Here is an 8,424-nt window from a genome sequence, read left to right on the forward strand (position 1 = left end):
GCGTGATAAGTGACGTCGCTCAGTCTGCAACTTGTTGAATAATGTTAGCTATGTGGCATTAGCCTATCGCTCGTTTCAATTTGGGACCTTGCAGTCGGAATTGTCGTTTGTTTAGTCAAAGTGTCAAGTCCAAAGTAGCCTGGGCTATTTTAAGCGTCAGTTTATGGCACATACTTTTATTTTGAGTGGTCACTACATCATGTTGTTGCAAAATCCGCATAATCATTTTATGCAAGCAAACTGCATACAGGGAGTCTTTATTGGTGAGGTCAGACATGATAATCATCTGTCATCTTAACCCACAAGCGGTTTCCGAGTAGCCTTATCCGTTTTTTAAATTGCGACTGACTATCATCAAAGTGAGACCTAGCTACTGTCAGTACACGATCCATGGGGTGGAGCTCCCCTAAAACTGGCCCCCTTGGAAACAGTGCAGTGCAGCGATAAACATCCTATGTAAATAAGCATATTTTGAAATATGCATTCAAAAATCTACAAAATCGAGAGTGCACACCTTTGTGCCACGCGCGAGCCACATACGAAATCTTAGGTCAGTCTGACAAACGGCCAGCGAGATATGCGTGCCACAGACACAGACGCTTCTTGCTTTATAGATAGACTAGTGCAGCGCCCGTTCAAACATGCTATTCCTGTAGCCCAATTACATGCCTGCAGGTAGGCCTGTTTTAAAAATAGGATGATAGGGAAATAATTCCAGGTAAGCATTCAATAATGAATAGGCCTACAGATAATATAATAATATAATAAATGTGAAGTGAGCAGAATTTGAGCATGGCTGCATGTGACATTTTTTACAAATCAAAATGACATAATCCTAACAGCTGTTTTGAGTCAAGTCTATATGCTTAGCCTATTGAATAACTTGATGATAGAGAAAACAAACCATTTTGTGGAATGATGCATCATATGGAATTTGCAATGGTGTGACTCAAAAACAGTCTCTGGTGGCCTATAAGTGACACACTTATCACACTCTTTCTGCCACTCGTTGCTTGTCGCTGGTTATGCTTTGCATGTGTGGCATTCTGAGACGTTCTTTAATTCGGGACTATTATCGCTCGTTTCAATTTAGGACCTTGCAGTTGGAATTGTTGTGTGCTTATTCAAAGTCTAAAGACAGTCCAAAGTAGCCTGGGCTATTCATATAGACCTACAGTAAGTGACATCACACTCTGCCTGCCACTCGTTGCTTGTTGCTGGTTATGCTTTGCATGTGTGGCATTCTGAGACGTTCTTTAATTCGGGACCATTATCGCTCGTTTCAATTTTCAGTTGGAATTGTTGTTTGCTTATTCAAAGTCTAAAGACAGTCCAAAGTAGCCTGGGCTATTCGAAGTGTCCGCTTATTGCACATCATTTTTTACGTCATTTTGAAGAGCCACTGCATAGCCTACCTGTGTGTGCTGGCGTGTTGTTGCAAAATCTGTGGAGTTATCTTGCACTCGCTTAAGTTTTTACCCGTGTAACCTACACTGATCCAGTTCTGCCAAAGCCCTGCTTCTATCCTCACTGGTAGCTTACAGTACAGTTTACCAATATATTTAACGATATCTTTTGCATTTCTTATTCAAACAACGAAAAATTATTTGGCACTGCACTTACTCATGCCTGTAGCAAGACACCTGCCAAGTTTGAAATCAGTCTGACAAACGGTCAGTGAGATATGTGTGCCACAGACACACAGACGCTTCTTGCTTTATAGATAGATGGGCCTATATTTAGCACAGCAACAACCATATCTACCATAGCAACCATCGCAGTAAAAGTAATGTAAACGTGACGTAAGGACTGAGGTGTCAAGGCCAGCATGCTTCAGCCTCTTCAGGAAGTAAACAAATGAGTGCCAGACAAGGACAAACAAGGCCTTTGTTTACATGCTGGCTGTCTTGTAGTTTGACACCACTCTCCTTTCTGTGAGTGTTCTGTTGGAGTCGTATAATGAAATGCAACCCATACATCAGGATATCAGGAGCAAGGATCTGTGAAAACATAAGTAGAGGGGAGAAAAAAAGGCATAAAGATATGTCAAGAAAACATTGCAGGACCATCCCTAAACACAGGGCCGTCGTCACCATAGACATTGAGTGTCCCCCCCAATATTCAAATATGACCAAAATTTCGGACATAGAAAAATAAAGACAGAAAAAAGCGTTATACTACAGTAGGCCTACAGGAAACCAACACGCACCACCATCTGAAATGTAATCAAACGTAAATAATGCAAAAATTAGTGACCTAGTGATGGTTCCAGAGTAGCCTACACCCCTGAGTGGTTTGTCCTGGTGGTTTTTCGTTAGTGACTATCAAAAGCTATTTATACAATTTACTGCACCCTACTGCGGTGAGGTAGGGCTGTCAACAATATCGCAGCTACCGGTACAATTTTCACAAAACTTGTTGGAAAGGTGTAGCACAGGCTAAGGAAATCCCATATATTTTTGGGGCCGATCAGACTCAAAGGGAACTTTGAAACATTTTCCATATTGTAGCCTATTCTCGGAATAATAATGAAAGTGAAACATTTTATTTTAAATGATGAATTTGTGCAAGCCTGGGTCATTCATTTCCTTCACATGTCTTTCAACATAAATAATGCATTCATATGCTAGTAGTAATGCCAGAAATGGCCATTTATAGGCCTCTTAGAAATGGTTGTTGCATCTTGCATATTATTTAGATGCGCACTCAGTCGCGCATCCATGCAGGCAAAACGTAGGAATTAAATGTGGCGACGGCACACAAGTTGGAAAAAACTTTTACAATGCACTGGCGGTGATAGCCTACAGTTAATGTGAATCGCCAAAGAAAGGAATTTGCACCTCCATTCATCAATTAAAGGCTGTAGTAGGCCTAGTGTTTCTACATGTTGGCACAAAACATAATTTCTCTCAGAAGCCAGTCTATAATGCAGGGGGTAACATGAGGTGAGTCAGACAGAAGAGGGGCCTGTCTTAGTAGCCTATTCCTAAATTCCTTTCAAACTACGTTAAAATTGTGTGATTAGCCACCAGCATAATAAAATCTAAATTAAAAGACAAAATCTTATTAGGCTATAGGTCCAAACCTATGAGTCTAAGCCTTAGTTTAAAACCTTTAGTTTACCTTTAGTGTAAGTAAAAAGTCAAAGAACCATATTCTGTGTAATATAGAGTTTAACAAAGATACTCTAGTTTGTAATTCCTTTTAAAGTATACATTTTGAAGACAAATGGAGTCATAATACAGGTCCAGGGATGGATTACTGAATGGGCTTACTGGGCCTTCTCCACCCTTCTCTTTTCACAAAACTCACCAGAAGTCATCATTTAAAGGGTAATTTTAAAAAAAAATCTTCCGTGGGAGAATGCCTCAGGACCCGTCTATCTGAGGGGGGCATCTGTGTCCAGGGGTTCATAATCCATCCATCCATGCCATGCCTATGTCAAAAGTTTGGAATACCTTAATAATTGACTGTTGTGATTTTTAATAATATTTTTTTGCATGGTAGGAAATGTATTGAAATTCTATTTGGGGGTCTCTCAGACACCACCACAGATTTGGTCCCCCCCAATGTTGACATCATGACTACGGCCTTGCCTAAACAACACATCAGTGGGGTATACTACGAACATCGTTGAACATACCCAGGCTTTCTTCGGATAACCTAGATCGACAAATACGAAACTCGCAATCAAAGTTAAACGGTACCACAAAGCTCACTGACGACTCAATTTGTCAAGCCAGGTTTTCCTCTTTAGGTTCAATGCGCGTTTTCATAAAAAGGGCGTTCATCGCGTCATTTTACTCCCAACGTCAGAAAATGGATCATAGAACAAGAGCGCTGTATTTCACACAGGAGGAACAAGTGATTATAATGAACTCCTATGAGGAGATGAAGCACCAAATCACAGCGAGGGGCAACACGGTTGCTCACAATAAGGCTAGGGTGGCGTGCTGGCAAAAAATAGCAGATCGCGTAAATTCGTAAGTGAAATTCCCTGCATATTGTCTGGAAAAGAAATAGGCCCATGCCACAGGCTGAATTGTTCGCCAGTAATCGTATTGTACTGATTTCAATGTGAAAAAAAAATGTCCAACCTGCTTAGTGGAAATATATTTCATTCTGTAATCTAATCAACCACCCAATGCAAAAATTGTATACCTTATGTTTGAGGGAATTAGGAGTGCGAGATGGTGGCTTAGTGGGTTAGTAAGCGCTTAGCACCCCAGCGACCGGGGTTCGTTTCTTGCGTGTTCGTTACAATTTTGTATGCGTTGCCTTTTCCCCCATCCAGATGTTGCGCCAGCACGTCATTGAGAACATGGATCCAAGTCAGGAACAAGCATAAGAACATAATTCAATGTGGTAAAGTCAATGTGAATTATGTCAGGTGATTGTTTCCAAGGACTTGCAATAGCAAGGCTCTAACGTTTAACCTGATGTTGATTACTGTAGCAAATAAAAAAAGGAACTCATCAAAGGCCACTGTGGACGCCACCGCCCTTCACTGTTTCGGAGGAGCTGGCCCTTGATAACAATGAATGGCGGCCGATGATGGCAGGGGTGGAAGGGGGGCACATCATCTGACCCCACTGCCTCATTCCCGGCAAATGCTTTTGTAATGGGTATGTATTGGCAATTAACATACATAATTGTGTTGGTCATGAAATATCACATCATTGCGTGTAAATTCAATTTGTGTAATTCACAGTAGAAGGTATGAACATCGTACTAGCGGAGCCGCTGTCAGTGGATGTATTCACTCTCGAAACCGAGGTAGCCTAACTGTCAGAGCAAAGTGGCATGTACTGTCCTAAATGTTGCCAGAATGTCGGCAAAAATTGCCTCTAATATGTTCCCCTGATTCTTCAAGGACAGGGATGATGGACACACTGTCGGCCTGTGAGTCCAGGGCGACTATGGAGGTGATTCCTAATAATAAGTCTCAAACCGATAACATGACTTTGCAGAATACAAAATGCCTATTATGTCACTGACATAGCTGTTGGTTGTGTAAGGGGTGATGGACGACACAACACTATCCACCTTAATAGTGCCTCCACTTTGCACCTTAAAGAGCAATCCCAATGGGAAACTCAACCGAGCAGTGCTGTAATGTAGCCTAACAGTTTCACATGACTCTTCCTTTTGATCATGTATTCTACAGAGGGGTGAGACCATAGATGAGCCCCCTACAGGACCTTCTCGTGGGACTGACAAGGTTTTGATCTAGGTTACTCCTTTTGTAAGGTGCGCCACCAGTTAATTATTATTTTAACCAATAATTTCTATAGGTCGGAACAGACACTGTAAGGGCGCTGTATAAGCGCAACCTTGAGCTGGACAACGCCAAAAAACTCCTGGAGATTAAGAAGCTCAAGCTAGAGATTCAGCTCCTCGAGAGGGTAGGCTATGATGTAGGACCTAGATTGACTTTGGTGAACCCAGACTGACCCTCTGAAATAATGTTCTTTTTCTACATTCACAGCAAATGCGCGAATAAGCAAATAAAGTCAAGAGTTGTGAACAAATGAATTTCTCTATTGTATTTCCTCAACACACACAAAACAAAGGGCTCCAACATCAACCAACGAAAAAGCACTAATTCCTTCCCTGAGGACACCTAAATTCTATTGAACATTCACCTGTAAAAACCTGTAAACTCTATTCAAAAAACTGGTTGGTGATCGCCTGTCTGACGGCCACTCCTGTGGGATGATCTACAGCAGCGGTCCCCAACCACCGGGACATTCCTAACCGGGCCGTAGCCTACGACATGAGTTAAAAAAAAAATGCATGCAAACTAAACTAAATTTAATTCGCAATAATGTCACGTTTTTACATGGCATAGGCCTATATGCAGTTGTTTGATTGCACGCATGTTTGCATTTTGCAAGGTCTATTTTCTTACGTCTGTCTGTCCCGCCTTCAACACTTTTACATATTGCCTTCAGCGCTGCGCAGCCTCAGGTCAGCTCACTTCACTTGATCAGTTCTTGGCTAACGGTATGTCACACGGTTAGCTAAACTGCTAGAATGAGCAACAAAAACAAGCATCTTTAGCAGGTCACTGGCCAGAGTGTTTGAGTTGAGAGAGCTGCTGCAGAGATTTCTTACAGAAAAAAAAAAGCTGCACATTTTAGTGATGAGGACTGGGTGTCAAAACTTCGCTTACCTGTGTGACATATTCGGATTGCTTAATGACCTCAACCGGTCACTCCAGGGGAGAATGGCGACTGTCAGATAAAAGTCGCTGCATTTAAAGCCAAGCTTGATTTGTGGGGACGGCGAGTGGACCGGGTGTATTTGATATGTTCCAAACAGTAGTGGGGGTTTTGGGAGAGACTGAGGCAGGGCCCTTTCTCTCGCAGCTGGTGCGCGATCACCTTGTTGCGCTTTCAAATGAGTTTGAGCGTTACTTCCCATCCTCCAAAGATCCACGGCAAACCAATGAGTGGGTCCGCAACCCATTTGTCAATATCCCAAATAGTCCTAACTTGTCAAATAGGAGGAAGAGCAGTTGATCGAAATTGAAAATGACAGTGTCTATAAGGAAACCTCTCTGGCGGGTTTTTGGATCAATAACAAAGCAGAATATCCCGAGATAGCCGTAAAAGCGCTGAAGACGTTGCTACCATTTCCCACCACGAGGCCGGGTTTTCGGCAATGACTGCAACTAAGACCAAATTGCGCAATCGACTGGACATTTCAAACACACTGAGGGTGTCACTGTCTTCCATCATTCCATAACCAGGGCTCCCACTGATTATATTCGGTTTTGTTCCCATATTTTGTTAAGGATGTTCACACGTAGGCTATAGATGTACTTCAAGTTGTTCAATATTCATAGTTCATATTGTTAAATTTTCACTTCTTCAAGTTCACGTTTTTCACATGTTTAAGAGATCGTTACCTTCACTGTTCATACATAACTAGAGCTAGTTCTTTTCAAGTAATGCATGCACAACACATATGGAACATGGAACCCCCACCCCCGCCGCCGGTCCGTGGAAAAAAAATAGGAATCAAACCGGTCCATGGTACATAAAAGGTTGGGGACCCCTGGTCTACAGTGATGGGCTCCACAACGTCATCAGCCACCAATGGCACATGAGGGGTTCTCTCCTTCCTAATGCTGGCAATGTTATGGAGCACCACACATGCAGTGATGATCTGGCTGGCTCTTTCCGGCTTCACCCTCAGACCCCGGAGGCAGTTGAAGCGGGACTTGAGTATCCCAAATGTCATTTCAATCCTCACCCTGCATGTGCTGAGGGCCCTGTTGAAGCGGCCCTCTGGCCGACTCTGTAGAGTCACGGAGTCATTAGGAACCGCATGCAGGCATATCCTCTGTCCCCTACAAGTAATCCATCGTAACGGCCTATTAAAGGGGGATAACACGGTGTGGTTAATGCGTTACTATACATTTAGAGTTAGTGCTCTTGTGTAATTGGCACACCTTGCTTGAACTGATGGCAAAGACTGGACTCCCGGAATATGCGCGAGTCGTGCACCGAGCCGGGCCATTTGGCGTCCACACTTGTTACCATCAGCTGATGGTCACAAGTCATCTGCAAATGGCATTTGTTTTACATAGTCTGGATATCATTATCATGTTGTTAGTCGCTTTGGTTACAAATGCGTCAGCCAAATGTAATGTAATGTAAGTAGATAATGCTTGAGGGACGAACCCCGCACGCACACATTCAAGACTGACGCTCTACCGCCACACATTTAGTGGTTTTGTATCACCTGAAAGTTGATAGAATCCTTCCTTCACGGTTTGAGGGGGCAGAAAGCCAGGAAACACCACGAACACGTCTAATAATTTATTAAAGTGCAGCTACAACCTTTTGGATTGCACGGCACACCGTGTTTTTGCTTAGGTTTTCCGCATCACCAACTGCATGTAAATAAATATGTTCCCGTGGCAAAAAACGCAGTGAAATAGACACACTGCGCAACAGTAAGCGCACAGCTTCTTTTTGTGGCATTACCTACATAAGGTCCAACAAGAGCAATCAAATAGCGAATACCCTCTGATGAGAACCTGTATCTCTCATAAAGTATATCCTCAGGCAATGCTAAAGGATCGGATCTGTCCCGAAACACCCCCTGTCTCCAGAGGGACCCTTGCACGATGCGTGCACCGAGATCCACGGGAATACCTACGAATGGTGACGCCATTGTCAGAGGAGGGGCTAGGAAGCTGCGCTTAGTGCTTTAAGGAGCCGATCTAATCCGAAATCTTAGCCGATAACCTGGTCCCGACCAGGGGGTCGTTTCTAGAAAAGTTAGCAACGACATTGCTCAACCACCATGGTACAACGCAACTTGCGACTAAACAACGACACTGTTACACCTGTTTCCAGAAAGCATCGTACCTGTGTCGCAATTCGCTACCTCCGACGTTCGAACACCATA

General features: G+C 43.2%; 1 pseudogene; it reads right to left on the minus strand.

Annotated features, from left to right (window-relative positions):
- Positions 1-3,824: 3,824 nt before the first annotated feature.
- Positions 3,825-7,571, minus strand: LOC125293026 (annotated as a pseudogene).
- Between the last annotated feature and the right edge of the window lie 853 nt (positions 7,572-8,424).

The sequence above is a fragment of the Alosa alosa genome, chromosome 4, assembly GCF_017589495.1.
Source record: "Alosa alosa isolate M-15738 ecotype Scorff River chromosome 4, AALO_Geno_1.1, whole genome shotgun sequence".
Taxonomy (NCBI): Eukaryota; Metazoa; Chordata; class Actinopteri; order Clupeiformes; family Clupeidae; genus Alosa; species Alosa alosa.